Raw genomic sequence first — 27970 nt, forward strand, 5'->3', positions numbered from 1 at the left:
ATTAATCACTATGCAAGTGGCAAGAGCTCGTTCATCTGCCATTTTCGTTAGAGGTTAAGTCATGGAAGAAGGGTTCTGGAAACCTTGCCCTGCTCCTTTCTGGAGCCCTGAGTGATCCCACAGGATCACTGTCAGTGGGAGGAAGGAGCATTTAGCTGTCCATCCTTCTCCCATGTGCAATGTCAATGTGTCCTTCCGTGCCGTCTGTGAAGTCACAGAGAAGAGCAGAGAGGGAAGGGAGCGGGCCCACGGTTGTGCCCCGGGGCTGAGCCTTCCACACCCTGAGGATCTCCTACAGTGCCACCAGAGCTGTTCTGTCCTCCCTTTCTTTGCAGCTGAACCTGTTGGTGAAGGTGATCTGGCTTCCCAACCCACATCCACGACTGAGCCTCTGGGACATGGTGAGTGTAGGTCAAGGCCTTTCCCCTGGGAGAGCTGCCAGCTCAGAGCCCAAAGCTTGGCCAGGGGGGCATCGCTGCAGGTGCCAGGACAGAGCCATGCACGTGTGTGCCCTCGCCCTGTGCGATCCCCTCACCGCTCCTGCGGCTCAGTGGTGCCCGTGGAGCTGAGTAGAGGCGGCAGAAGCTTCTGTGGTTGTTGTGTTACAGACGTGCCTGCAGGGAGGACTTTTCCTCATCCTTCCCTCATTCCTACACAGAAGCCTGGCTCCCATCGCAGAGGTGAGTAGTGTGTCCCTGCTGACCCCACAGGATGAGCCCTGCTTCTGTGGATCCATTAATGGGAAAAGGAAACATGTTTTTCTAAGGTCCTCTAAAAGGCAAGGACAAAGCTGCAGGACAGAAGAAAGCTCATGAGCCATCTGAATACATGAGGCAAAGGACAAAGGAAATGCAGCTGGCAGGGGAAGGTGGGTGCATGTCCCTCAGCCCTGTCCTGGGGCTCAGCAGCCAGGGGCTTTGGCTGCACATCTGGACACGCCTTGCCCGGCACAGCGGGAAGGGATCCATGGCAGCCTCGCTGCCCCGCTGCTGTTTCCATGCCCTGCAGGGCTGTTTGCCAGCCTGGCCTGGCTGCAGCTTCTCCCCAACCTCTGCAGGATTGAATGTGGCATCAGCTGACAGGCAGCCCAAACTCCACAACGCAACTCAGATCCCCTGCAATTTCCCATCTCCAGGCAAATCAGATGGGGCATCTGTTTGGAGTAGAGAGGGCCCTGGCCTAACCAAAAATTTTATAGGGATTTCCTGATTTTTAACCATGTCTTTGACAAGCATTTGCTCCTGAAGATTCCCCATCCTCAATGGGGAACAGCCCCACCTGACCCAGCTGTACCTCATCCTTTCTCCAGAAGCAGATGGAGAGGCTGTGCGGAAGGAAGGCTGTGCATTTCTTGGAGGAAGCAGTGGCTCATTGGCAGCCTCTGTTCCAGGAAGGGAGGCGATGCCAGCCACAGCCACAGGAGGTAATTGCTGTGCCTCTGGGCCTGAGCCCTGCTGAGGCTTGAGCTGCCCTCTCTGCTGCTTGGCACTGGGGCACAGCCCGGACAAGACGGGCACAGCCCAGAGGAATTGTCCCGAGCAGGCTCAGGGCACTCGGGTACTGAGCTGTCCTGCTGGGCTCCCTCCGTGGGAGACACGTCCCGAAACCTGGGAGCGGCTGCACGGGGTGCCCATGGTGGGGAAAGGGCAGAGGGGGAGAGCAAGGCTCCAGTGGGTCCTGAGTGTGTCTGGCCATGTGCCGTTGGGATGGGGAAGGGGTCCCAAGGCAAAGAGGGATGGAGAGACAGAAAAGGTGGGAAAGGCAGGAGAAAGGGCAGGGGAGTCAGACGGACAGGGGGACAGCTGTGGCACTGCCTGATGAAGTTTTCCCCAGGCATTTAGCAAGAGTTGCAGCTGTAGGAGTGAGAGCACCCAGGGTCCTGAGCTGCTTCAGCAGCCCCACCAGGGATGTTGCACAGGACATGGAAAGAGGGTGTAGAGTGACCAGGAGCCTGCCCAGAGCTCCCCAGGCCCCTGTGCAGCTTTGGCCTTGTCCATTGACATCTGGCTCCCACAGCCTTACCCGACCCCCTTGCAGTGCCCATTTCCCAGGGGCAGACGGGGATCTCTGCATGCCCTGAAAAATGTTCTCATCTGTGCTCCGTTTTAGATGAGGTGTCTGGAAAGGCTTTTCCATTAGATGGGGGGCATAAAGTTTTGAAGCCTTTGGAACCTCCTGCAGGTATGTTCTCACTCTCCCACCAAGGAATAATTGTTGACAACCCGGCAGGAAGCTGGTTACAGAAGCTTCTGTGGCTGTTGTGTTACAGATGTGTCTGCAGGGAGGACTTTTCCTGTTCCTTTGCTGGTTCCTTCACCGAAGCCAGGCTTCCATCGCAGAGGTGAGTAGTGGGTCCCTGCTGACCCCACAGGTTGAGTTCTGCTTTTGTGGTATCCATTCATAGGAAATCAAATCATGTTTTTCGAAGGTCCTCCAACAGGAAAGTACAAATCTACAGTACAGAAGAAACCTCATGAGCCATCTGAATACATGAGGCAAAGGACAAAGGAAATGCAGCAGGCAGGACAAGGTGGGTGCATTTCCCTCAGCCCTGTCCTGGGGCCCAGCAGCCGAGGCTTTGGCTGCACATCTGGACACGCTGTGCCCGTCACAGCAGGAAGGGATCCATGGCAGCCTCGCTGCCCCGCTGCTGCTTCCACACCCTGCAGGGCTGTTTGCCAGTCTGGCCTGGCTGCAGCTTCTCCCCAGCTACTGCAGGAAGGCATTGGGCATCAGCTGCCACACAGCCCAAACAGCAGCATGGACGTCAGATCCCCTGGGATTTCCCTGTCGCCAGTCAAATCAGAAGGGGCAGCTGTTTGGAGTAGAGAAGGCCTTGGCCTAACCAAAAATTTTATAGGGATTTCTTGCTTCTTAACCATGTCTGTGACAAGCATTGCCTCCTGAAGATGCCCCATCCTCAATGGGGAACAGCCCCACCTGACCCAGCTGTACCTCATCCTTTCCCCAGAAGCAGATGGAGAGGGTGTGATGAAGGCTCAGTTTCCTGGAGGAAGCAGTGGCTCAGTGGCAGCCTCTGCTGCGGAAAGGGAGGCGATGCCAGGCACAGCCACAGGAGGTAATTGCTGTGCCTCTGGGCCTGAGCCCTGCTGAGGCTTGAGCTGCCCTCTCTGCTGCTTGGCACTGCGGGCACAGCCCGGACAAGACGGGCACAGCCCAGAGGAATTGTCCCGAGCAGGCTCAGGGCACTCGGGTACTGAGCTGTCCTGCTGGGCTCCTTCCGTGGGAGACACGTCCCGAAACCTGGGAGCGGCTGCACGGGGTGCCCATGGTGGGGAAAGGGCAGAGGGGGAGAGCAAGGCTCCAGTGCATCCTGAGAGGGCTTGGCCATGTGCCGTTGGGATGGGGAAGGGGTCCCAAGGCAAAGAGGGATGGAGAGATTACAGAAGGTGGGAAAGGCAGGAGAAAGAGCAGGAGAGTCAGAAGGACGGGGGACAGCTGTGGCACTGCCTGATGCACTTTTCCCCAGGCATTTAGCAAGACTTGCAGTTGTGGGTATGAGAGCCCACAAGGCCCTAGGCTGCTTCAGCTGCCCCACCAAGGGTGTCGCACAGGGCATGGAAAGAGGGTGCAGAGTGACCAGGAGCCTGCCCAGAGCTCCCCAGGCCCCTGTGCAGCTTTGGCCATGTCCATTGACATCTGGCTCCCACAGCCTTACCCGACCCCCTTGCAGTGCCCATTTCCCAGAGCCAGACGGGGATCCCAGCATGCCCTGAAAAATGTTCTCATCTCTGCTCTGTTCTAGATGAGCTTGCTAGGAAGATTTCTCCATTAGATTGGCTGAATAAAGTTTTGAAGCCTTTGGAACCTCCTGCAGGTATGTTCTCACTCTCCCACCAAGGAATAATTGTTGACAACCTGGCAGGAACCTGGTTACAGAAGCTTCTGTGGCTGTTGTGTTACAGATGTGTCTACAGGGAGGACTTTTCCTGTTCCTTTGCTGGTTCCTTCACTGAAGCCAGGCTTCCATCGCAGAGGTGAGTAGCGCATCCCTGCTGACCCTACAGGCTGAGCCCTTCTTCTGTGGGATCCATTCATAGGAAATGGAACCACTTTCTTTTAAGGTCCTCTGAGAGGGAAGAACAAAGCCACAGGGCACAAGAAAGCGCATGAGCCAAATAACATGGTGACGGAACTGCACAAAGGGAATGGTGAGAGCATTTCCCTCAGCCTTGTCCTGGGGCTCAGCAGCCGGGGGCTTTGGCTGCACATCTGGACACGCCGTGCCCAGAACAGCGGGAAGGGATCCATGGCAGCCTCGCTGCCCTGATGGTGCATCCACACCCTCCAGGGCTGTTTCTCAGCCTGGCCTGGCTGCAGCTTCTCCCAAGCCTCTGCAGGAAGGCATTGGGCATCAGCTGCCATGCAGCCCAAACTTCACCATGGATCCCCTGCATTTTCTCGGTGTCTGAGCACATCCTGAGATGTGGCTGCTTGGCAGAGGGAGGGCCATAGGAAGCCCCAAAGGCCTGTGGGGCTCAGGATTTTCCTGATTCTTATCCATGTTGTGGACAAGTATTGCCTTCTGAAGAGGCAACCACCTGGATGAGCAATGATTCCATCTGATCCCACCAAGCCTCTTCCTTTCTCAAGGGATGGACAGAGAGGCTCTATGGAAGGTGGCATTTCCTGCAGGAAGGAGGGTGATGCCAGGCACAGCCACAGGAGGTAATTGCTGTGCCTCTGGGCCTGAGCCCTGCTGAGGCTTGAGCTGCCCTCTCTGCTGCTTGGCACTGGGGGCATAGCCCGGACAAGATGGGCACAGCCCAGAGGAATTGTCCCGAGTAGGCTCAGGGCACTCGGGTACTGAGCTGTCCTGCTGGGCTCCCTCCGTGGGAGACACGTCCCGAAACCTGGGAGCGGCTGCACGGGGTGCCCATGGTGCAGAAAGGGCAGAGCGGGAGAGCAAGGCCCCAGTGTGTCCTGAGAGGGCTTGGCCATGTGCCCCTTGGGCTGTGGGAGCTGTTCCATGGGCAGGTGGGCAAGCAGGAGGGAGGGACGGAGGCTGAGAGCGACAGCTGTGGCACTGCAGATTTCCCCAAGCATTTAGCCGGGGTTTCCTGTGTGGGAGGGAGAGAGCCCCAGGGCCCTGGGCTGCTGCAGCTGCCCCTCCAGGCATTTTGCACAGCACCTGCAAAGAACGTGGAGAGTGACCAGGCGGCACAGGCTCCCACAGCCTTACCCCACCCCCTTGCAGTGCCCAATTCCCCAATTCAGAAGGGGATCCCAGCACACCATGGAAATGGTTCTGTAGCATCTGTGCTCCCTTCTCGACTGGCATGTGACTTGGATTAGTTGGAAATGCTGGTGAATGGTACTTTAAAGACCTTGCCAGATGTTGAAGGCAAATTCTCAATGTACCTTTTCTGACAGAATAATCGGTGGCAGTGTGGCAAGGGCTTACTCATGAGCCAGTTCCCTTAAACTTCACTGAAGGTTGATCAGTTCTGGAAACCTTACCCTGCTCCCTTCTGGAGCCCTGAGGGATCCCACAGGATCGCTGTCAGTGGGAGGAAGGAGTATTTATCTGTCCATCCTCCTCCTGTTGCAATGCCTCTGTGTCCTTTTGTGTGCTCTGTGCAGCCACAGAGAAGAGCAGAGAGGGAAGGGGCTGGGCCCAGGGCTGTGTCCCGGGGCTGAACCTTTCTCAGCTCCTTTGCTGCCCCCAGGGAGCCTTACCTGCTCCTGCTGCCACTGCCAAGCCCTGGCCCTGCCTGGGGCTGGGTTTGGAGCTGCAGCAGCTCCAGGGTGTCCTTTCTGCCCCAACTACCCCGCATGGGGCTCCTTCCATCCCAGTGTGGGGCCACTGCAGGCACAAGGTCCCCCTGGCCCTGCTCCTGAGTGGAAGGCAGAGCGAAGGGAGTGCCTTGGATGGCACCAATCACCCAGGTGCCCTCACTGCCACTCAGGCCTGAAGGAGAATCTTCAGCAGTGCCATTGGAGCTGTTGTGTCCTGCCTTTCTTTGCAGCTGAGCCTGTTGGTGAAGGTGATCTGACTTCCCAGCCCACGTTCAGGATTGAGCCTCTGGGACATGGTGAGGGTAGGTCAAGGCCTTTCCCCTGGGAGAGCTGCCAGCTCAGAGCCCAAAGCTCGGCCAGGGGGGCATCACGGCAGGGGCCAGAACAGAGCCATGTACATGTGTGGCCTCGCCCTGCACGATCCACTCACAACTTCTGCTCAGCACTGGCAGCTGTTTGGAGGAGGGTGGGCCCTGGCCCAGTGGAAAAAGCCTAGATGATTTGTTGAGTTTACCCGATTTTGCATAAGCATGACGTCCTGAAGATGCCATCAAAGTAATGGATAACTGTTCCATCTATTAAGGTGTAATTTTTGTTTCTCCAGTGATGGGCCAAAAGGCAGGACAGAAGGAGGTGTTTCCCCAACGAAGCAGAGGCCGATTGGCAGCCCCTGCTGCAGGAAGGAAGGCTAAGCCAAACAAAGGCATGGGCATGGGCACAGGCTCAGAAGGTAATTGCTGTGCTGGGCTCAGCAGGGCTGTGTGGCTGCAGCTCTTCCACTGGGGCCTGCCCTTGCACGGCCTGGCAGCAGCCAAAGCTGGAGGTGCCTCTTGAGGCCTTGAGGCCTCTGGAGCTCATTCAGAGCCCCGGGGAAAAGGGGACTCGTGCACCAACGTCCCTCCCGCTACAGCTGCTCTGGAGCTGGCCCTTAGTGCCCAGAGGCCCAAGGCACAGGAGCAGCCCCGAGCGGGAGCCCTGCCGTGAGCCCAGGGCCAGAGCCGGACTTGGCTCCCGACTGGGCAGGGCCTGCACTGGGTCCTGACAGGGCCTGACTCTGTGCCCTGGGGCTGGGGGAGCTGTCACGGGGCAGGGAGGGCCAGGGCTGTCAGTGGCTGCTCAGGGATGGCTTTGGCCAGTGTCCCTCCAAGCAGCTGCGCCGCCGCCGGGCTCTCCTCCTGGCCTGCTGGGCTTTGTTGGGTGGCACAGCCTGTGCCAAGGGGCGGCAAGGTGCCTGCAGGCCCCAGCTCTGGGGGAAACGGAGAACGTCCTGCCCGCATCCACCGTGCTGCCAGCTCAGCAGTGCAGCACCACACGGGCTGACGCTCCCCATTGCTCCCACAGGTGCAGCTGGACCACAGCACATGTTCCTGATGCCCAGAAGGGCCTTGGAAGGGGTTTCTGTCAGGGAACAGGCTTCTGGCTAGGGTTACTGGCAGGCCTGCTTTTCTTGGAGCTGATCTTCATCTATTGCTCTGTCCAAATTTGGACTTGCTGGAAGAGAAAAGGGTGAGTGTTTAGTTCACCTTTCCCTCAAACAGCTTCTTTTGAAAGTCTACAGTACAAAGGAAACATTCCCAGTGAGGCTGCAGTGTAGGTGTGGCCAGTCCATGATTGTCCAAAGAACTCTCCTGAGGGTTCTGCTGCTGCCCAGAGCTTTCATTGGCCTCCTCATTGCTGGGCCTTGTCCTGGGGGGCCCGCTGGGGCTGCAGCCAGTGCTGGCTCCCACTGAGACTGCCTGGCCAAGAGCAGCCCCAGGGACACAGGACAGAGGCAAAGCACGGTGGGGAGGAGAAAGAGCAGGGACGAGATTGCCCTTGAAAGGCAGAGGCGCTCTGGGGCCCGCTCCTGCCCAGGGAGCCTCCCCAGAGCTGTACCCTGCTCGCCGGGGCCGTGAGGGGCAGCTGTGCAGCTGGGCCAGGCTGTGCCAGCAGCTCCAGCCATGCAGGGGAGCCTTGCCAGCTCTGGGCCCTGCTGTACAGGAGGCTCCCTGTGTTCCACTGGCAGCTGGGGCCTCAGCCACCTCCTCTTTCCACAGTTCCACCTCTGGACAGGAGTTGTAAGATGGTGGCTGCACCTCACACCCAAACAGCAGGAGCAGCTCCTCCAGCAGTAAGAAGGTCCTGGGCATCCCTGTCAAGAGTTTTGAGCTGAAGACTCCAGAACAGCAATCAACAATGAAATCTCCTATTCTCCTGGAGATCGCACTGCCACCTCCTCTCCCCATGTGTATCCCCAAGCTACTTTAATTTCTTTTTGGATTGTCCTCTGTCCCGTCCCGACTTCTTCTATAGACCCCAGCAGCAGCCCAGCAGCCTCCAGCCCCTCCTGAGACCAACATGTCCTTTCCTCTGCCCCTGAGCCCCTGGGCCTGCCCTCTAAACAGCAATGAAGTTAACCCTGCTCTCTGCCAGGCTAGGTGATGGCCCTTTCTTTTGTTGCACTAAAGGGAAGGTGCTGTCACCCCAGTGTTTGGGTGGCAGCAGCAGCAAAGCCCAGCCGGCAGCAGCACTGGCTGAACTCCATGGCCAGGAGCAGCCGTGGATGCCCACGGTGTGGGCAGGCAGGAGCCAGGCAGGGGCTGCTGTGACCAGCGGCGGGGTCCTGAGGGCTGGGGGAGCCCAGGGGCAGGCAGCAGCACGGGGCTCCTGAGAAAAAGCAACCCCATTTGCTTAATTTTTCACTTTTAAATATTAGAAATTTGTAGAAATATTTCAAAATTGTTATTCTGTAGAGAGACACCCCCAAATATTTCTTCCCAATTCCTATAGTAGTTTATGATTTTGCTAAGTAGTTTTAGAATCCAAAAAATGACCTCATTTTGTCTTCACTTTGCATTTTTAGAAATATTTAGAAATATCTCTTGTAGAGAGAAATCCCCGTATGTTTCATTACTTTTTCCACAACACATCTGTATTTTTGAAACTGGTTTTAGAGGTCTGGAAAATATTTTCCCCTCATACAATAAAAATAAAATTGCATTTCAGTGGTAATCTTTATTCTAGGAAGAAGTAAGACCCCTTCAGCCAGCCAGCCTGCTGCAGAGGCTCTTTTCCCGCAGGAGCTTTGTACCTGGTCACAACCAACATACATAAAACCTTTTCCCTGATATTTCCTGGGATTTTTGACAAGCTCCCCTCTTAGTCTTCTCAGACAAACTTTGAGCACAGAGGGAATGTCTTCAAGTTACCATCTTTGTTTGCTTCTGGTGGAACTCCCTCAGTTCTAGAGCAGGGCCTTCTCTCATCTTCCTGCTGGCCCCGGGCTCTCCTCCCGGCCTGCTGGGCTTGGTTGGGTGGCACAGCCTGTGACGTTGCTCCCACGTGTGACTGAAGGCACAGCTTAAGCAGAACCTATCCATCCTCTCTGCAAAAACATTTATCACTGAAAGACACCAGGTTTCTGAAATAATTTGGGGAAAGTCTTGGTCATGAAGCTTCCCCAACAAAGGTGGGCCTTTCCAGGTGATATCAGCACATCTTTCAGTGTGGGCAGGTGCCTTACTGTGCAGAGAACTGTCTCCCAACCCACTGGGCCTGAGGGGCATTTACGCTACCACAATGCCAAGGTTTTGGCTGCGGCAGGAGGAGGAGCTGTGCTGAGTGAGAAGCTGAATCAGAAGCTTCAGAGTGCTCAGAAAGTCCTCACAAATAGGTTCCTCTCAGTGGGGATGTGGATCATTCCTCTGGGGTTCAGGTGCAAACCGGGCATTTTGAGTAACATTTGCAGCCTGTACTGGCTCCCTCAGGCCTTACACAGCCCAAGGCAGCAAAGGAAACTTGGAAAAAAGCATTAATTCCATAAAAGTGGTGTTGGGAAAGCAGGAGATAGCAAAGCACTGCTGAAAGCACACAGTGTATATGATATAAATTATTCTTCGTTGATATACTGCAAAATATTGTTCTAATGGTGGGAGGAAAAAGAAATAATGATCAGTTATCTCATTAATAATGTTCATTTTCTCTTCCAGTATTGCCAGCGGGTTGAGTTAATTTTTAAGCATGACAGTTGGGCTTTAATATCTCAGCTGTAGATTCCAGTCACAGCAGTCTAGTTTAATAGTTGGGTTTCTTTCTCCCTCATTTTGACTATAGCATACTTATAGCAAATATTAAAATTCATCATAGCACAAAAATAAACCATTGAAATCTCACCAAAAATGGCAGCACAACAGAGCTCTGCTTAGCATTTAGTGGAGAATTGAGAACAGTTTCTTGGAAAACCAGGAACAGCTTCTCTGATAATTCAACAGCCACCATGTGAACGTGGACACTCCATGAAAGCCAAGAGGGCTTCAGGTGAGCCAAGGCAGTGTTGAATAGGCTGCTGTCACTAAAAAAGTGCATTCAAACTTCACAGGAAATTCCCTCTGAAAATGCAAATTCATATGTGGTTCTTTAGCTATAGGTAATTCATCCAAGCCATGGCAGTTTACCAGCACTGGCAGAAAGTTGTTTTAACACTGCAACATCAAACTGTTCTGGAGACTTCACAGTCTGCCTTGGAATGGCTGTAGGTGCCAAGTGGACACAGCTTGTGCTGTTACAAACTTAAAATCCTCCTTACTGCTCTTCCAGACTCTTTAAAACTAGGTTTATCTTCCAGCATAAGCACAGATCTGCATAAGCTCATTGACCCCAAAACCTATAGGCATCAAGGCACCCAGCAGAAATCCTGCACATTCCCACCATGCCAGAGAGAAATGGGGCTTATTCTAGGACTGACAAATAGGCAAAATTTTGAGGGGTGAGAGTGGAATGAAAGTAGAAAACTTGAGAAAAGCCTGGTGTTTATAGTTTTGGGAGAAAGGGCAGCAGGACTGTAAGCTGCATGCTCACCATCTCCTCCTCCAGGTGCACACAGGGATGGAGCAGCCCCAGTGAGTGGTTTCAGGCATTGAAACCACTGTAGACTTGGAATCAATTCACAAGTGAAAATAAAGACAGAAGAATCACAGAATCCCAGACTGGTTTAGGCTGGAGGGACCTCAAAGCCCACCCAGTGCCACCCCTGCCATGGCAGGGACACCTCCCACTGTCCCAGGCTGCTCCAAGCCCCAGTGTCCAGCCTGGCCTTGGGCACTGCCAGGGATCCAGGGGCAGCCACAGCTGCTCTGGGCACCCTGTGCCACGGCCTGCCCACCCTCACAGGGAGGAATTTCTTCTTAACATCTGACCAAGTACCTGGTTACACAGACACCAGGAACTGTCTCACTCTGCAGCAGGCTGCAGTCAATGTCTGCTGAAATGTGACACACAGAATCCACCACAGGTTCCTCCTGCACACATTGCCTGCACTCCTCTCAGGACACAGCTCTCACAACCAGTCCCAGAGTGCTCCTGCTGCCCAGGAGGAGATGGGAAAGGGCTGAGCCCTGGCTGCAGCCTTGGCAAGAGCTCAGCAAAAGCCATCGGTGTCACCGCAGCCCGAGAGACAGAACAGGGAGAGAATTTCTATTTGCCCTTTGAAGCTGAGAAGGGACCAGTTTGTGTCTGAACAGCATTCCTTCACGCCTCCCCATATTATCTAAAAGTAGGAGACTTAGCAATTAAGCAACCCTCAGATGAATAATTGAGGAAAACTAAAGACTGGAAAGATACCAAAGGCTTCCCTCACAGGACTGCAGAGTGATGCATTGCTTTGCAACTGCAGATAAACCAGGCCACAACCAACCTCATCCTCTGGCCACTATCTAAGAGCCAGGAGGAAAAGACTAGGAGCAAGAAAACACCAGCTTACTACAAGTTTTGCCCTGAAACTCCATTGGCACAGGAGCCCCAGGCTTTCCTGCATGATGCTTCGTGATTCCCCGATGCTGTTACAGCCACACTCAGCTGCTGCACAGCCCATGCCTCGTTCACTTGAGCAGCCTGAGCTTGGGAACACCAGAGAGTATTATCAGAGCACAGGGAATGCTGCTCTAATTGCTGGTTTGCAAAGTTATGTAGATAAATGATCATCCGGGGAAAGAAACATGGTGTATGTACAGCTAATCTACTTAGAATTTGTTGTAATTACATCATATTGAATAATAAAACTATTCCCTATTCTCACGTTAAAATAACTCCTCAGTATTTTCATCTGATCTTACCAGAAATGATGAAGCTGGACTTTGCTGTCCACCTCTTCCATTCTTACCTCTTGCACTGCCAGGAAAGTGCTAAATAGATGAATTGCCAGCTCCCTGCAGCAGAGAGCTGATCTTCTGGGCCCTGTGACACACAGATGAGGGAGTCAAACCACAGAGGTCTTTGGAGGCTAAAATCCTGTGTCTCTGTGGTGCTCACAGCAGCTGGTGCCAGGCAAGAGGTGAGCAGCTGCACAGGTGACCTGAGGGCTGTGGGGAGTTGGAAATCCCACATATTTTCTTCATGTGTCAAATCTGGGCTCTGTTTCCTGTGCTCACCCCATAAACTCCATAGGTGAACTCACCCCTGTAGATCAGCTAAGTGCAGATACCAGGTCAAAGACTGGACTCACCTTGGAGACCTTTTCCAGCTTTTGTGATGCCTGACTCTATAAACGGAAGCTGGTCTTTTGCTCATTCTGCATTTTTGTCATAGCTTCCGAATCAATCCCTTCAGAACATCAGCTGAACAAATATTGCTCTCCAGGCAGCTTCTCACACAGTAGAGGGATGGGCAATAGAAACCACTCAATGTTGTTTACAAAGGTGTATTTGTTCTTTTCAAGGATAATTTTGGAATCAAGTGCTGTAGCACAAACATGTTTTTTCAGGTTTATAATAGCCTCTCACCTTTTCTGGTTCTGCAAAGCAAACTGGGTGCTGAATACCACTCACACATGAATTAGTGGCCAGTTGGCCAAAATTCCTCTTTCTTGTCTCCAGCCCAGCTTTAGCCATGACTCTGCACACTCAGAAATCACAGGGCAATGGAAGACTTGTCCTCTTAACAGCAGTAATGAAAGATGACTGCAGATGAAATTTTACATTCTAATTAATACTTGGTCCCCAGTGATGCTCATGAGTGTCCTGGCTGTTCAGAGGTGTCCCAGCTCCCTCAAACACAACTGCACCAGCCAGGACATCTCATTTCATGGCCCGTGGCAGCAGAAACACACTGCTACAAGGCTCTGAGGCCACTGGGCCACACTTCAGAGCAGATAATCTCCAGCAGGGGTTGGAGGAAGAGTTCTGCTTTGAGCTCACCTGAAGATGATCAATAGCTGCACCCACCACATTTGTTTTGTTGTTGCCCATCAGAACTAAGGAGAAGAATTTCTCAGGAGCTCCTGCCAACCATTGCCGTGAGCTATTTGAACTCATGTCCTTGTCCCTTTCCCAGGTCTGCTGTGTGAGGAGCCACCTCCACAGTGCTGTCAGACCCCCTGGGGCCACCAGCCCCTCGCTGGAAGGGTTCCAGCCAGGTACTGCCAGCTCTGCATGTGTTGGGGATGTCACCTCCTGCACACACACCTCGTAAACGTGCTATAAACCCCCAGCACTGGAGTGGTGCCTGTGCATTACTATCAAGTTATGTCACTGCTTCCATAATGAAATTATTTCAGTGGGTTGTATGCCAGCTCTAAAACTCTCTTTGGGCTAAAACTTGGCATGTGCACATATGCAAACACACTCACACAGCCTGATTTCTGGGAAGGGGAGACACTGTGCATTACTCCTGAATTCTGCACAGGGGCAGAGGGTATTCTCACGGGGAGAAGCTGCAGAGCACACACGAGGCCAGTGGGGGAAGGCAGAGACTGCTGGAAATGGGACGGCCACAAACCCACCCATCACTGCCATTGCAGCCTCCTTTCCATCCCCCAGCTCCGGGAAAGGGGGACGGCATCTTGTCTGCTCTTGGGGACGATGAGCGGAGGGTTACATGGTTTCCCAGCTCTGTCTGAAACTCGGAAACTACAGGGACACTTCAGAGTCCCCCTGCATAGGCTGCTTCAAAGGAGGACTCCTTGGAAGCTCACCGGAACTAAACCCATCCTTTAAACAAGCTTTGCTTTGCAAGAGTTTGGATGCTCCTTGACTGTTACTGCAAACTGCAGAGGGAAAACATGTTTGCAGTGCCAGGACTGTCCTGGGATGTTGTGTTGTTTCTGTAGAAGTTGGACTTTTCTGTTCCCGCTATCATGTAATGGTTCTGCGCATGTTATCTTCTCCTTCCCTTGTGCTGCCAGTTATCCCACCTCCTTCCCAGTTGCCTTGGAGACTAATGTATCCTTTCTCAAATCCCTCCCCGGTGCCCTGTCCGTCACTCGGCGCTCCCACCCTTCTCTCCAGAAACTTCCAGCTAGAGCATTGAGTGATTGGTTCAGGGACCAGGGCCCCACCCTCAAGTTATCCCCATTGAGGTTCTCCCTAAGTCAGTCTTTTGTATCCCGCTCCCCTCTAAAACTCTATTCGCCAGAGGGTCGACTCCTCCCCTGTCTCCCTCCCTCCTTAGAAGCTGTTGCAAGTGTCTCCCCCCTGCCCTGTCCGGCTGTCGGTTGCCCTGGGACCCAGTGAACCTGGATTCCCCACAGCTGGAGAGCGCTGTCTATTTTCTGCTGGCTGCAGCCATAAGCCGTGCCACGTCCCACCGCAAGGTGTGGCTGCTGTCACAGCACAGGGCGTTTGCCTCAGGTGCTGTTCGGAGCCACAGAGATCGGGACAGTGCTGCCCTGCTGCTAGCGGTGCTGGATAGCTGGCCAGGCCGTCCGAGAAGGACAATCCTTGCCCAGCCTGACCGCTTCACTGGGACATGGCTGCTGTTAAAGAGTGTAAATCCCACTGCTCACAGAGGTCGTTCCTGCAGGGCCCTGCGAGCTTGGCACTATCACAGCAAGAAGAAATCTGACCCTGGAAGCTGCATCCAACAGTGCCTGCAGTTGGTGGGAAGAGGGGAGAGATTTTTAAGAAGCATAAAGAAAAGGGGAGCATAGAGAAAAAGGGAGCCTCCTGCTGTCTCTTGAAATCTCCCCCAGCCTGAACAAGCTTGTCAAAAGAAGGGGACCAGGACACCAGTTGGTTCATCATGGCCCTCAGGTCCGGTCCGGTCCCGGTCCCTCAGGTCCTTCTGGTCCAGTTTATTGAAAAAAGTATCAAACACTTATACAGCAAATAATAAGCTTATGAATATTCTGTAAGCCAAGTAATCTATTGGTTAAACTATACCATAAACTCTTCCTCATTCCTTAGGGGTTACATCTCTCTTTTCTCATGTCTCTTTCGCTGTTTTTTATCCTACTACAGCCAGGCCCAAGGACACTGCTTTCTATGCAGGTGCAGGACTTGGAATTAGCCACAGCTTTGTAATTTTCCATTCTCTAGCAGCTAAATTCCCAACATCTCCCCCGTTTTTTTGTTTTTAAAAAAAAAAAGTTCTATGGGCTAACTGTGTTATACTCTTTGCAACACAAAAATAGGCGATTCTAATAATTAAACAGTATTTTTAGCTAGCAAGGTTTCTCTCTTACAAGGGATCTAAGCCAGGAAAACAAACCAAAAAGGCTATCACTAATTACAAGACGTGCTATACAACAAATACAAAAAGAATTCTATGTGCTACAAGGCTCAAACAAAACTCAGGTGTGCTAATATAACCCACAAAAATAAGCCAAAGGAGTAACATGTGCACAGGTTTCATCTGCGTCAATTGTCTGGTAAGTTTGCTTTCTATTCTCAAACAGCAAATATACTTCAAACAGAAATGGCTGCACTCACAAATGCTTCTAATTGTCTCTTTTAACTAGAGTCTCTCTAATGTTCACAACAACACTTTGCACACAGGTCATAAAATAAACGCCTATCATAAAAGCATAAATCTATCTAACGTCACTTAAACTCAATAACATTTAGATTTAAAATACTTAAAATATTTAAACCCAACAGAACTCAACATCACCTAAACTTAATTTTAATAAAAATCAGCTGGTTTTAAATTCTACATAACTTAAACTTATTTTAATCTTAACAGAAAACTTTTGGTCAGCAAAAGTTTGTTTGTTTGCAATTATGATAAAAAACAAGTGATATCCCAAAATGAATACCAAATGTTGTATGTTTTGCTAATCACATGCTTTTAAAAACCAAGCCTTTATTAACTAAAATTTGAAATTATTAATTATTTTAATTTTTTCTCATATTTTATTATTATTTTATTTTATTATTATTCATTGTATTATTTATTATTATTTTATTTTATTATTTATTTTATATTTTATTATTTTATTTATATTATTATTATGTTTTTTTAAGTGGCTTTGGAGTAGGAAGCACCACTTTAAAAAACAAAAATTTCCTTTGAAATTAAAGAAAGGAAACAATTCTTATTTAAAAACAATTATATAGCAATTCTATAAAGTGTCTTTTTGAGGAAATACATCAACAGATATTTTCCTTGTGTAAAACAGACATTTCTTAGCTCAAATCTTTTTAACACAAATATTATTTAAAGTTTGTGTTCATGCATTACCTTCTATATCAATAATTCAATAAAACTTTTAATCTATACCTTTTAATCTATACCGAAACTATTTTTCTGTATTTAAAATGTGTATCACTCCTAATTTAGCTTTCAGGACTTGAGCTAAAACCATGTCATCAAAAAATTCTGGGTTTTTCATTTTTTAATTTTTCCTCTAAGTTCTTTTTTCATTGTGTGTATTTATTTTTAACTCTACAAGTCTATTATAAACGCTATATAAAATACATTTTCTCTTAAAAAACAGCAAAGCTACATTGCATACCACTGGAATAAAACACTGTTTAAGGTATAGCTGTAGAAAAACTCTTTTGAATTCAGTATTTGCTTTTACATTTATCACATCTAAACAAAGCTTAAAAAATACAAAAAATACACTTGTTACATTTCACTTTTACAACCACTTTAACTTGTTTTTAACATTTTTAAATTTTTCAAAATACAGTTTTGGAGTTTGATGTTCTACTAACTAAGTTATTTTGGGTTTCTGGTGTCTAAAGTCTGTTAAAAAAAACAAAAGTCCCTTTTAACACTTAGGTGAGAAACGCTGGCGCAATGGTCCTTGGTGTCGTTTGTTTATTATCACTGGTCTCTTAATTGCAGTAGGAATCTTTCTTTTGTTGACAAGAGTCATATTTTTTACGGCTGTTTAACTGAAGCTTCGGAGCGGGTGAGCCCCCCCCGCGCTGGGCTCTGTTTCACAAGACGCGCCGGCAGGCTGGCTCCGCTGCAGCCACCGCTGGTCAGGGCGCTCCCCCCGCGGCTGCTCGGCTCGGCTTCCTCCGCGCTGGGTGCGGCGCGGCCCCCGCCTCTCTCGGCTCCTGCGGCGGCTCCCGCGGCGCTGGGCTCGGCTTCCGCCACAGCCCCCTGCGGCTGCGCTACCGCCGCTGCGCCCATGCCGAGTTTAGAGTAGGACAGCCTGGCAGGCGTCCCGAGCCGTGGCTACTGCTTTGCATTCAGAAATATGCTGAAGCAGTGTGTGGTGTATCACTTGCCATGGGTGGCTCAGTTTCTTTGCTGTTTTATCATCTTCTAACACTGCTTCCCACAGTATATCCCCAGATTTTCTCCGTTCTGAAAGTTCATAGACCGTATGGGGGTTAAGGAAAATTTCTTCAGCGTATCCGTAGGCTAATAACAAATTTATCCCCTTTATTTCTCGCCATTCCAGATACGTGGCTAATAACTTATATGCTGCTTGCCTTTTTCATACCTCTTTTTATTTTTCGCGAGCGCTCTTGCAGCTTTCCAGGCTCCGGCAGCACGTGGGTGGCTTGAGTCACCGATGTGAACCCCAAGGGTGCTTCAAAGGTCCGGCACCGTCTCGGCTGCGTACGAGACCCAGCTCCAACTTCCTTGACCGTGGCGTGCTCTCTCGCCCTTTTTCTTTTAGTCGAGACGAGGGGGGTCAGCGTTCAGGGTCACCATTATGTCGAAGGAAGGGGACCAGGACACCAGTTGGTTCATCAGAGGCCCCTCAGGTCCGGTCCGGTCCCGGTCCCTCAGGTCCATCTGGTCCAGTTTATTGAAAAAAGTATCAAACACTTATACAGCAAACAATAAGCTTATAAATATTCTGTAAGCCAAGCAATCTATTGGTTAAATTATAGCATTAACTCATCCTCATTCTTTAGGGGTTACATCTCTCTTTTCTCATGTCTCTTTCACTGTTTGTTATCACACTACAGCTAGGCCCAAGGACATGCTATCAACACAGGTGCAGGACTTGGAATTAGCCAAACTTTGGTACTTTTCCAGTCCTTAGCAGCTAAATTCCCAACACACATGTCCCCCTCAAGTGACACCGCCGTACCCTGAAGGAAACGACAGACAATCGCCTCCCCTCAGGGACTCTCGCTGGCCTCAGTGGCATGCAGGGCTTCTGCCCTCCCTTCAGTGACACAGAAGGAACCGGCAATCTGCTGGGGAAGCCTCAAGTGTGCTCAGTGACCTCTGTGTGCCCTCAGCATTGGGACACCCACCTTTCCCTCAGTGCCCCTCACGTCCCATCAGCAAATCAATAGGCACCAGCCATCCTGTAGGTGACTCAGTGCGAGTGCAGTGGGTCATGGGGGCCAGGGGCCAGCAGCAGGCGAAATCCATCAGAGCTGGGGAAAAGGCTCTGCTCTGCTTACAGGGTGGGCTGCCTCCTATGTAACCTGGTGCAGAGCATATGTCCAGGTCTGTCTCCCCGATCCCTTCGGCATGGTGGATGCAATAAACCTTTGCTGGAACACATCATACAAAGGCCCTTCCTGTCTTTGCTCTGCTGAGCTATCTGTGCTGTGTGTGTGTGCATGGACTTGAAATGGCTGCTCTTGTGGCCTTGCTCCAAGCGGCTTCTGAAGGAGATGCTTCAAAGAAGACTGCAGCATTTCTGCCACCCTGCCACGTGGAAAGAAAAACCTGCTGCGTGATTGCCCAGAGCTCTGGATATCTGTTCTTGTGTGAATGTAACTGTGAAGCCATGTTCTGTCAGGTCTGAATTCTGGACTCAGTCCAGGTCCAGTGCTGCAGCCAGGGGCACCAGCCTGCGCCTCACATGCCACTCCCTTCCCTGGGCGGTGCAGGCTCTTCTCCAGGCTCCCGTGGGCCCCAGCCGGGTGCCCATGGAGCCCCGGCCCCGCAGGGCTGCAGGCTGCCACCATGGCTCCCCGGGCAGCAGCCGGCCCTCTGCCCCCTGCCCTCGGGAGCCCTTGGCCAGCGGCTGCTGGCCGCACCTCAGGGCTGTGCGGGCAGGGGAGGCCGGGGCTGGGCGCAGGCAGCGCCCGGCCCAGGGGCTGAGCCCGCGCCAACCCTTCCCTCCTTCCGCTCTCTGCAGCTGGCAGAGGACAGGAGCCGAGCGGCCGAGCACCTGCGCCGGGCACTGCGCTACCTGGAGAGCCCACAGGAGTCCCTGCGAGAGGCGGCCGTCAGGTTCATAGGTGAGCCACGAGCCCGGGCTGCCCTTCACCTCCCCGGCCCAGCCCGCCGCAGCTCGGCCCCAGCCCCGCCTGCTGCCCCGGCAGCGCCAGCTGGGCCCGGCGCCGTGGAGCCCTGATCCCCCAGTGCCCAATACTTGGTGTCAGCACCTTCATGGAGGGCACGGGCCCTCCAGGGGCTGCTGTCTGGATGCTGCCAGGAAGGGGCAGAGGCAGAGCTGGCGGCCAGGCAGGGCTGGCAGCTGTCCGGACCAAGGTGTCGTGACCGAGGCCCCCTTGACCCAGAGCTCTGGGCCCGCAGAGCTGCTGCCACCATGGGGACAGCAGCCGTGTCTCCTCCAGCAGGGCTGCGGAGTCGCTGCTGCCCCGGTGGCTCTGGACCCCACAGAAAGAGCACCAGAGCGGGCTCAGGAACGAGCACAAGAACAGCAAGTCTATTTTCAGCACTTGCATTGGCTGCTCCTTTAGGGTGCTTGCACCATACTCAGAGACACAGAAAACCTCTTTCTCCTCTGAGTTATCCCTGTCTATGCACTTTCCCAATGCACGGGATGTTACATGCTAACCTCAGACACACAAACAATGCTGCAACAAACTTTAAACTCAACTGTTTTTTTATTTCAGAAGGCATGAAAAACTTGCAGAAAAGTCCAAAGAGATATATTTGTGTCTCTGTAGAGTCCCTCTGGTCTGTGAAATGCAGTAGCTGTTGCTGCGTTTGTGCAGCTGCTGATTCCTGCAATGGAAAAATTCCTTTCCGGAAGGAGCAGAATTATCTGACAGGGACCAAGTGTTGCCAGCAGTTGCTCCAGGTGCTCCAGCCATCAGCCCCTGCAGGATGGAGCACAGCCCCCAATGCACGTGGGCTTTGGCTCCCTGTGGCACAGAAGCCCCCGGGGGCACAGGTCTGTGGGGCAGGAGACGGGCACCAGCGCTGCCAGGGCTCGGCGGGTGGCAGCTCTGCTTGGGCAGGGACTCTGCCCCAGCTGCTGATGTAGCGCTGCCCGGGCCCCAGGGCTCAGAGCAGCATTGGTGCCTGGGCCCACACGTTCCTTGTGCGAGTCACACCCACGGGTTTAGGATGGCCACGGGCCGGGACGTGTCCCAAGGAGGCCGTGCCAGCTTCCCTGGAAGGCCCCGTGCCCTTCCCAGAACGGCTGCGTCGGCAGCCCTGGGGGCTCCTTCTGCTGCCCTGAGCCCGCAGAGCAGGGCAGCGTTTGCTGATGCTCTGAGCCCTTCCTAAAGATCCTGTGGGGCTGCCTTAGACACCTGGGACCAGGCATTCCTTCCAGCCTGGGCCACATTGGCTGGGCTGGGGGCGGCCCCAGGGCAGGCGGCAGTGTGTGCAAGGGCCCTTGCTGACACGCTGCAGCACGGTCACTGTGACATGGAACCGGGTGTCCAAGGGCCCTTTGTGACACATGGTGACAAAGGAGCTGGCGGTGACAGGAGCAGGCCACAGTGCTTGGAGCACGCGACGGGACAGGACGGGACAGAGCGGTGCCGTGAGGAGTCCCCGCACAGCGCGCTCATTCGTGTCCTACCCGGAGCTTCTACGAGGCGTTACTCCCAAAGGTGACCTTGTGGAAAGACTGCGGGCCTTGCTGATCTGTGGCCTTGCCGAGGTTCTCTTTTGCAGGAGCCTGCAAGGCCAGACTGTGGGACTTGGTGACTGAGAATTTTTTGGAAGCATCTCCCATCCCTGCCGCAGGCGCCCTCGACTGCAAACCACAATACTTGACAGAAGACTCCTGTCCTTGTGGCAGGAGCCCTTGCGACCGAGTGCAAGACTTGCTATCCTGCAGCGTTCCTGCGGCTTCTCTCTTGAAGGTGGCTCTCAGGCACAACTGCAGGACTTGGTGACTTGGAGCATTTCCAAGGCATCTCTCCTGCAATTGGCCACAAATCCAATCAGAGATATGGAGCAGAGACTGCCGAGAGTGCCAAACTTGGCCTGGGTGGAGGAGGAGGAAGAAGGCCCTGGAGCTGCCCCAGCAGTGGAGGCCGAGGAGGTGGTGCCATTCCATCCACTGCAGGAGGGTGAGTAGCCCAAGGACAGGACGGAAGAGGGGCCGGGCAGACACCCCGCAGGGGCCGTGCTCCATCCCCTGGGCCATCCCAGGGCTCTCCCTGCCTGGGCAGCGCAGGGCTGGGCTGTGTTCTCCGGCCTCTGCCACAGCCCCTCAGCTCTGGCTGCGCTCATTCTTTGCCAGATGCAGCCCTGGAGCACACACAGGAGCAGGAGTCCAGCTCTGGCCGCTTCCGCAGCACAGCGCAGGTACCTGCAGCCACCCCCACCTGGGCTGGGCCTGCTGTCCCTGCTCAGCCCAGCCCCGTGTGTGCAGCACTCCATGCAACCTCCCCGGATTCCTGCCCCTTCCTACATCTCATTTGCAAATTCACCAAGAGCTTTCAGTAGGAAGACACCAGCACTATGGGCACTGGGTTCAGAGCAAACTCTCAGCTCCTCAAACTTAAGACCAGTGTCACCCTGCTGCACTTGCTCGTGGAGAAGGGTGTTTTCAGGCCAGAACAAGTAAGCAGCTTGTGGCCAGGCTTCAATTCCCCCATGAATCACATGGCTTCTCGAGCCACGCCTGCTGGTCCCTGGGTGCCTTTGAGGCCATGGCAGTGCACTGGGAAGGGAAGCACTTTTCTGGGGAAGCTGGAAACTTTGCTCTATCTGGCAGCTTTCCAAGCCCCCTCATGCCATCTCCAAGTGCACTACCTCCCTGAGCTGTCTCCCAGCTCTCTGCCCTCTCACGTCCACAGCTCCTAGGACAGTGTCCGTGCCCTGTGCTGCTGCCTGGGCCCAGCCCGGCACGGCTCTGGGCTCCTGCCGGCCGGCTCCCCTGTCACAGCCCTGTGCCTTTCAGGTCCTCGAGTGCCTCGGCTTGAAGGAATGCAGTGACAGTGTTTTGGACATCCTGTCAGAGAACTTGCAGAGCGAGCAGAGGGAGAGGCGTCATTTGGCACTCCGAGGCTTCAGAGTGCTGGGCAAGAATGCCTTGATGGTGAGAAGGGGGCAGTGGCTGAAGCCGTGCAGGAAGCGTGGGGCTGGGCAACACAGTCGCTTGGCCTTGCCTGGCCTTCGGGCGCTGGGGCAGCTGCTCCCAGCTCTCCTGCCTACCGCTTCAGATGCCCCAGTGCTTTGGGACAGGCCTTTGGCCTCTGGGCCCTGCGGCAGCAGGGTGGCCTTTCACAAACTTGTGTTCCACACAGGCTGAAAAAATGCGGAGCCTGACTGAAAGGCTTGTGGAGCTCCTGCAAGAAAATGAAAGCAATGTGATCAGGATGAGCATTCTTCTACTGAGATATTTGCTGCTGGATAATGGTGCCCCAACACCCACCCCCATCGCCCTGCAGCTGGCTGAAGCGCTCCTGCCACTTTTTGACCATGTAAGGCTCTGTGCCCACAGCCACAGCCACTGGCTGCTGCCCGGACACTTGGGTGCCCTGTGGAGATGAACGCCTGTGCTCTGGGGGCCTGAAGCAGCTGATGCTGAGGTCTTTTGCCTTTCCTTTCATTCAGGATGATAGTCAGGTGCAGCTGAGCTCCATGTGTGTCTTCCAAGAGATGCTGGAGTTAGTAACAGAAGATGGAAGAAAGGCCTTGAAGGGCCACGTGCGCCAGAGCCTGGTCCCACTGTCCTTCCACTGCCATGATGGGAATAAGATTGTTGCTGAGGTAAGCACTTGTGGCCAGCTGCTCCCCCTGGGAGGGGGCTGGGCTGCCTCCTGCCCCAGCACCTTGCAGGCTGCAGCCTTGTCCTGGCTGTGGCACTGGGATGCTCCTGTGCCCTGGCCTGTGGGGCCATCTGTGCCTCTGTGGTGCTCTCCAGGCCTCTCGGGAAACGCTGCATTCTGCAGCCAGATTCCTGAAAAGGAGGGATATTGAACAAATGCTCCAGGTGGATCAGACATGGAGGTTCGGCGAGAGCCTGGTAAGAGCCGCCGCAAATCCCCAGCCTCAGCCCGGAGAAGGCCCCTGAGGGCGGTGCTCAGTGTGTGGGCTGGCAGCTGTGCCCCTGCCCGCTGCTGCAGACAGAGGCTGCGCGGGCTCTTCTCCAGGCTCCCGTGGGCCCCAGCCAGGTGTCCATGGAGCCCCGGCCCGGCGGGGCTGCGGGGTGGCACCGCGGCTCCCCGGGCAGCAGCCGGCCCTCTGCCCCCTGCCCTCGGGAGCCCTTGGCCAGCGGCTGCTGGCCGCGCCTCAGAGCTGCGCGACCAGGGGAGGCCGGGGCTGGGCGCAAGCAGCGCCCGGCCCAGGGGCTGAGCCTGCGCCAACCCTTCCCTCCTGCCGCTCTCTGCAGCTGGCACAGGACAGGAGCAGAGCGGCTGAGCACCTGCACCAGGCCCTGCGCTACCTGGAGAGCCCACAGGAGCCCCTGCGAGAGGCGGTCGTCAGGTTCATGGGTGAGCCACGAGCCCGGGCTCCCTCCCCGGCCCGGCCCGGCCCGCCGCAGCTCGGCCCCAGCCCCGCCTGCTGCCCCGGCAGCGCCAGCCGCGCCTGGCGCCGTGGCGCCCCGCCCGGCCTGGGCGTTGCTGCTGCCTCCCTCTGGCAGCCGTGCCCTGGGGCGGCAGCGTGCGGCAAGGGCCGGGCTGAGCCCTGCCGGGCCAGCAGCCCGTGTGGCCACAGCGCCGGCAGCGCCGCTGGCAGGGAGCTGTGCCGCTGGGGCCGTGACAGGCTCTGTGTTCACAGGCATGGCCGGGCGGCACCTGAGGGGGAAGAAGGAAGAGCTGCAGCTGATCTGCACTGGTGAGTGAGGGCAGCGGGCTGACAGCGGGGGCTGCCGGGGGGAGTTGCAAGCCCTCTCCCGGCTGCGGAGGGCTCTGCTCCCGTGGGCAGAGCCCACGGAGCTTTCAGGGCCACATGGGGGATTTGTGGCCAGCAGCTTCGGGCTGATCCCCTTGCTCCCTGCTCCCTCCTGGCCATGGCAAGAGCCGGCTGGGATGGCCCTGGCAGGGGGCTCTCCTCGGCTTCCCGCAGATCCGGGACATGATCATGGCTCTGTTCCTCTCTCTTGCAGCCCTGGAAGAAATGGCATATGACAGCAGTCCTGCCATCAGAAATCTGTCAGCTGAAGCTGGGTTCGTTCTGCAGGCTGTACAGAGGGCTCCCTACTCCACGTGGCGTAAGCTGCGAGATGAGTTCCGCAGCGCATGGAAGAAACAGCCTCGCCCGTGCCATAGAGCCTTGATGTTCTGCTGGAGCTCTGTGTAAAGTTGATCTGGAAGAGTCTTGTCTGCTGGGGCCACTTGAGCCAGCAGGGATTTTCTTTTTATTCAAGATTTTTGTGTTCATATTTTAATTTTTCTATTGTATGTAAATAAAAATATGTATAGTAGACAGACTCCCAGGATCTTTTCCATGCGAGGATCGGCAGGGCTTAGGGGAGGAGGATGAAAAGGGTGCTTGCACTCAGCCAGCTGCCCAGGAGTGCAGTGCTGCAGGGGAAATGGCCAGAAGCCCCTTGGCCTTTGGTGGTTCTGCTGAAGCCTTTGTGCTGCCCACAGAGCGGCTGGGCAGGGGCCAGAGCTGCGGGGATCCCTGCCAGAGCGGTGCCTGGAGATGGCCACAAGCCCTGTGCCAGGCAGGAAGCGCCAGCCGTGTCCTCCTGCCCGTGTGCTGCTGGCTGCCTTGCTGAGGGCTCCCAGGTGCCTCTGGACGGGGCTGCTCTGGAGCTGCTGTGGGGCTGGGACGCTGGCAAGCCCTGAGCAATGGGCTGTCAGAGGCCACAAGCAGCCTCCTGGCAGCCGCCTTGATCCTGACAGAGTTGACTTGCAACACGCATCCTGGGCACTGTGGAACTGACAGCATCAGTGTTGTTGGAAACTGAAATGCAGGGGCTTCTCAGATCTTTGGGCCTGTTAGCCAAGGCCTAGAGTTAAACACAGGATTTGAGCTGAGACCTTGGAAAGGGCTTCCAAACTTAGGCGCACAAGCGAGATTGCAGATTTATAATATAAAGCACAGACATATTAAGCTAATTGGAGTAAAGTTTCCCCTTCTAGAATTTAAGATGTAGAAAAAATAAAAGTTTTAAATGTCACCCTGGTTTTTTAAGATTTTCTAAGCCTTCTGATGTTGACATTCTTGTAGTGAATTCTCTCACACACTTTCTGTAAATAACTCATTGTTTTTCATTCCTTTATGGAGGAGGAGAGACTTGATGGACTGTTGGTTTGACCAGTGACATTGCCGAGATGTCAATGTCACCTTCCAATCCACTGTCACTTTTGTAAAACTATAAATATTGGAGTCAGAGAATAAAACTTCCCTTTTTTTCCCTTCACCTTGAGTGGTGGTGTGCTTGTGTTCTCTCGTGTCCTTCAGCGACATCTGGTGACCGCCGAAGTGTACTGCAGCCAAGGCTGAGACACGGACAGCAGATTGCGAGATTGGTGAGATTTTCTCCCCCTCTTTTTGGTGCTTTGCCTGCTCTTCTTGGGGCAATGGAAGCCTCTGTGGTTTTCCAGGATGATTCCCTCATTTTGGATCTCTGGAGGGGGGTCCTGGAGTGTAAACAGGTGTCTTTTTCCTGGGATGATTTGGACAGATTGGTTCTGTGGGCCCGAGAGCGAGGTTTTTTTTCGGACCCTGCGAAGGCGTTCGATAAGCAGGAGTAGTCTCTCCTGCGGGTCCACCTCATGGAGGCCCTCTTTGATGGCTGCAGTGTGGACGTGGGACCGCTGCTGGTGCAGTGGAAGAAATGTGAGGAGCTTTGGCGGGGGTCTGGTTCTTGTACCCCTCGGAGTTCCCAGGGAAGCCCTTCTATCTCGGATGTGGATGAGGAGATTGAGCTCCTGTGTGATGTGGAGTCCCCCTCCCCGCCCCACGACGGTGTGCTGGGGAGTGGCCAATATCCGCCCGGGGTGGATTGGGCTCACAGCCAGCGGGTCCCAGGTCCGGGGGGCTCTCTGGATTCGGTGGGCCGTCTTCGCCCCGCCTCGCCCTGTGCGGGTGGCGGGGCGGGGAACCGGTTGCCCTCTCTGTGTGCCTTCCCGGCCTTTAAGAGTCAGCCTCCGCCCCGACTTGAGGCTGCTGCGGTGACGACTTTTTGTCCGAACTGCGGCGTGTCCACCACGTTCCCCCTGAGCGCGGTGGGGGTGGGCTCTCCCGCCCCCGAGTCGGGTTCCTCAGCGGGGGGAGCGAATTCGCCCTCCTCCGGGTCTGTGCAGCCTGCTGGGCATGCGCAGTCGGTGGAGGCAGCCGGGGGCAGGGTCGGTGCTCCGCCCAGCCCCGCTCCGGTGGGCGGGCAGCCCGTCCCTCTCCGCTCGGTGGGGGCGGTGCCCGCTGCGGGACCTTGCGACTTGGGGCGGGCTCTCATAGGGGGCCTGCCCGGCTCCCTTGTGCCGCCCCGCAGTGACGCGGCTCCGCGGGCCGTGCCTCCCTCAGCATCCCAGCCTGCCCCCGTATCGGGGGATGGGGGCCTCGCACAGGTCTCGTCCTTGGCCGCCCCGGTTTCGTCCGGCGCCGTGCCAGATTTGCGGGCCGTGCCGGCAGCTGCGGCCGCCGAGATGACCCATGGCGGGGCTGCAGCGCAGCAGGGGACTGGGGTGTTTACCTTTAGTGCAACTGCTGACACGGCCGGCGGGAGGCCGGTGGGTGCCCGGGGCCATGGCGCTTTCCTGTCAGGTCTTTGGACGCTTCCTGCGTGCCAGGTGACCGTGCATCCAAGGTACGCCGAACGTTTCTGGCCAGAGGCAAAAACCAAGACCGACGAGATAAATGAACATCTCTCCTCACGGCATCTGCAGGGTCGCTGGGCGGATTCCTTTGGCTCTGCCGGTGCTGCAGGGGGCGCAGGGACAAGTGGTGTTGCCCCGGCTCCTGGTCAGTCACTCCCTCTTGTCTCTGGGGGGCCCAAGGCTCGGGGACACAGCAGGTGCGGTGGCTTTGCCAGGGGGTCCCCAGGCTTTCCCTGTGCTCAGGGGCGTCACTCATAACACCTATGAACCCCTTGCATATAAGTTGGAGAAGGAACTCCGTGAAGCGGTTTCTCAGCATGGTTTGGGGTCTGCTGAGGTTATGCACATTCTTTGGAGGCTTGATCAGGACGTGCTGACACCTCACGATGTCCGTTGTGTGGCACATTCTCTTTTTGACCCTGTGCAATTTGGTGTTTTTGAGACCAAGTGGGCTTGTCTAGCGGCCCAAGTGGTGAGGCGGAATGCTGCGCTGGCGCTGGAGGACCCCAGGCGTGGAGTTGTTGCTGACATGCTGATGGGGACGGACCGTTATGAGGATGTTCAGGGGCAGGTTGGATACGATCCCCTTGTGCTTCAGCAATGCAAAATGCTGGGCATAGGGGCGATTGTGCAGACCCTGGAAATGGCTGCTCTGAAGCAGCCATTTTCAACCGTTTTCCAGGGGGATGATGAGCCTTTTATGGTATTTGTGGGAAGGTTGATTGCGTCCGTGGAGAGGCAGGTGCCTGATCCTGTGGCGAGGGAAGTTACGATTGCAAACCTTGTCAAGTGCAATTGTAATGAAGCCTGTAATAAGGTTATAGCAGCTATGCCTGGTGATCCTAGTATCTGGGAGATGGCAGAAGCCTGTGCAAACATCATTCCCTCGCGTCAGAAGTTGGCTGCTGTGGCTGCCGCTGTGCAGCCGGTCTGGGCAGCATCGGAGGGCGGGCGGCCACAGCAGGGGAATGCGCAGGCCAGCAGGAAGCGGGGGAAGAAGGTGCGGAAGGTCAAATTCCCCATGTTCTTGTGCGGTCGGTGTGGTAGGCCGAATCACATGTCTAACGTTTGTAAGGTGACTGTTCATGTTAATGGCCAGGCTTTACTGGACTCGGGAAACGTGAAGTGGAGCACGCAGCAGGAGGGGCACGCTCAGACAC

At 54.5% G+C, this 27970-nt stretch overlaps 1 pseudogene; it reads right to left on the minus strand.

The window, feature by feature from the left end:
* LOC141730035 (serine/threonine-protein kinase pim-1-like) overlaps positions 1–17097 on the minus strand; it is a 106927-nt pseudogene extending 89830 nt beyond the window's left edge.
* Positions 17098–27970: the final 10873 nt, after the last annotated feature.

The sequence above is a fragment of the Zonotrichia albicollis genome, chromosome 9 (assembly GCF_047830755.1).
Source record: "Zonotrichia albicollis isolate bZonAlb1 chromosome 9, bZonAlb1.hap1, whole genome shotgun sequence".
NCBI lineage: Eukaryota > Metazoa > Chordata > Aves > Passeriformes > Passerellidae > Zonotrichia > Zonotrichia albicollis.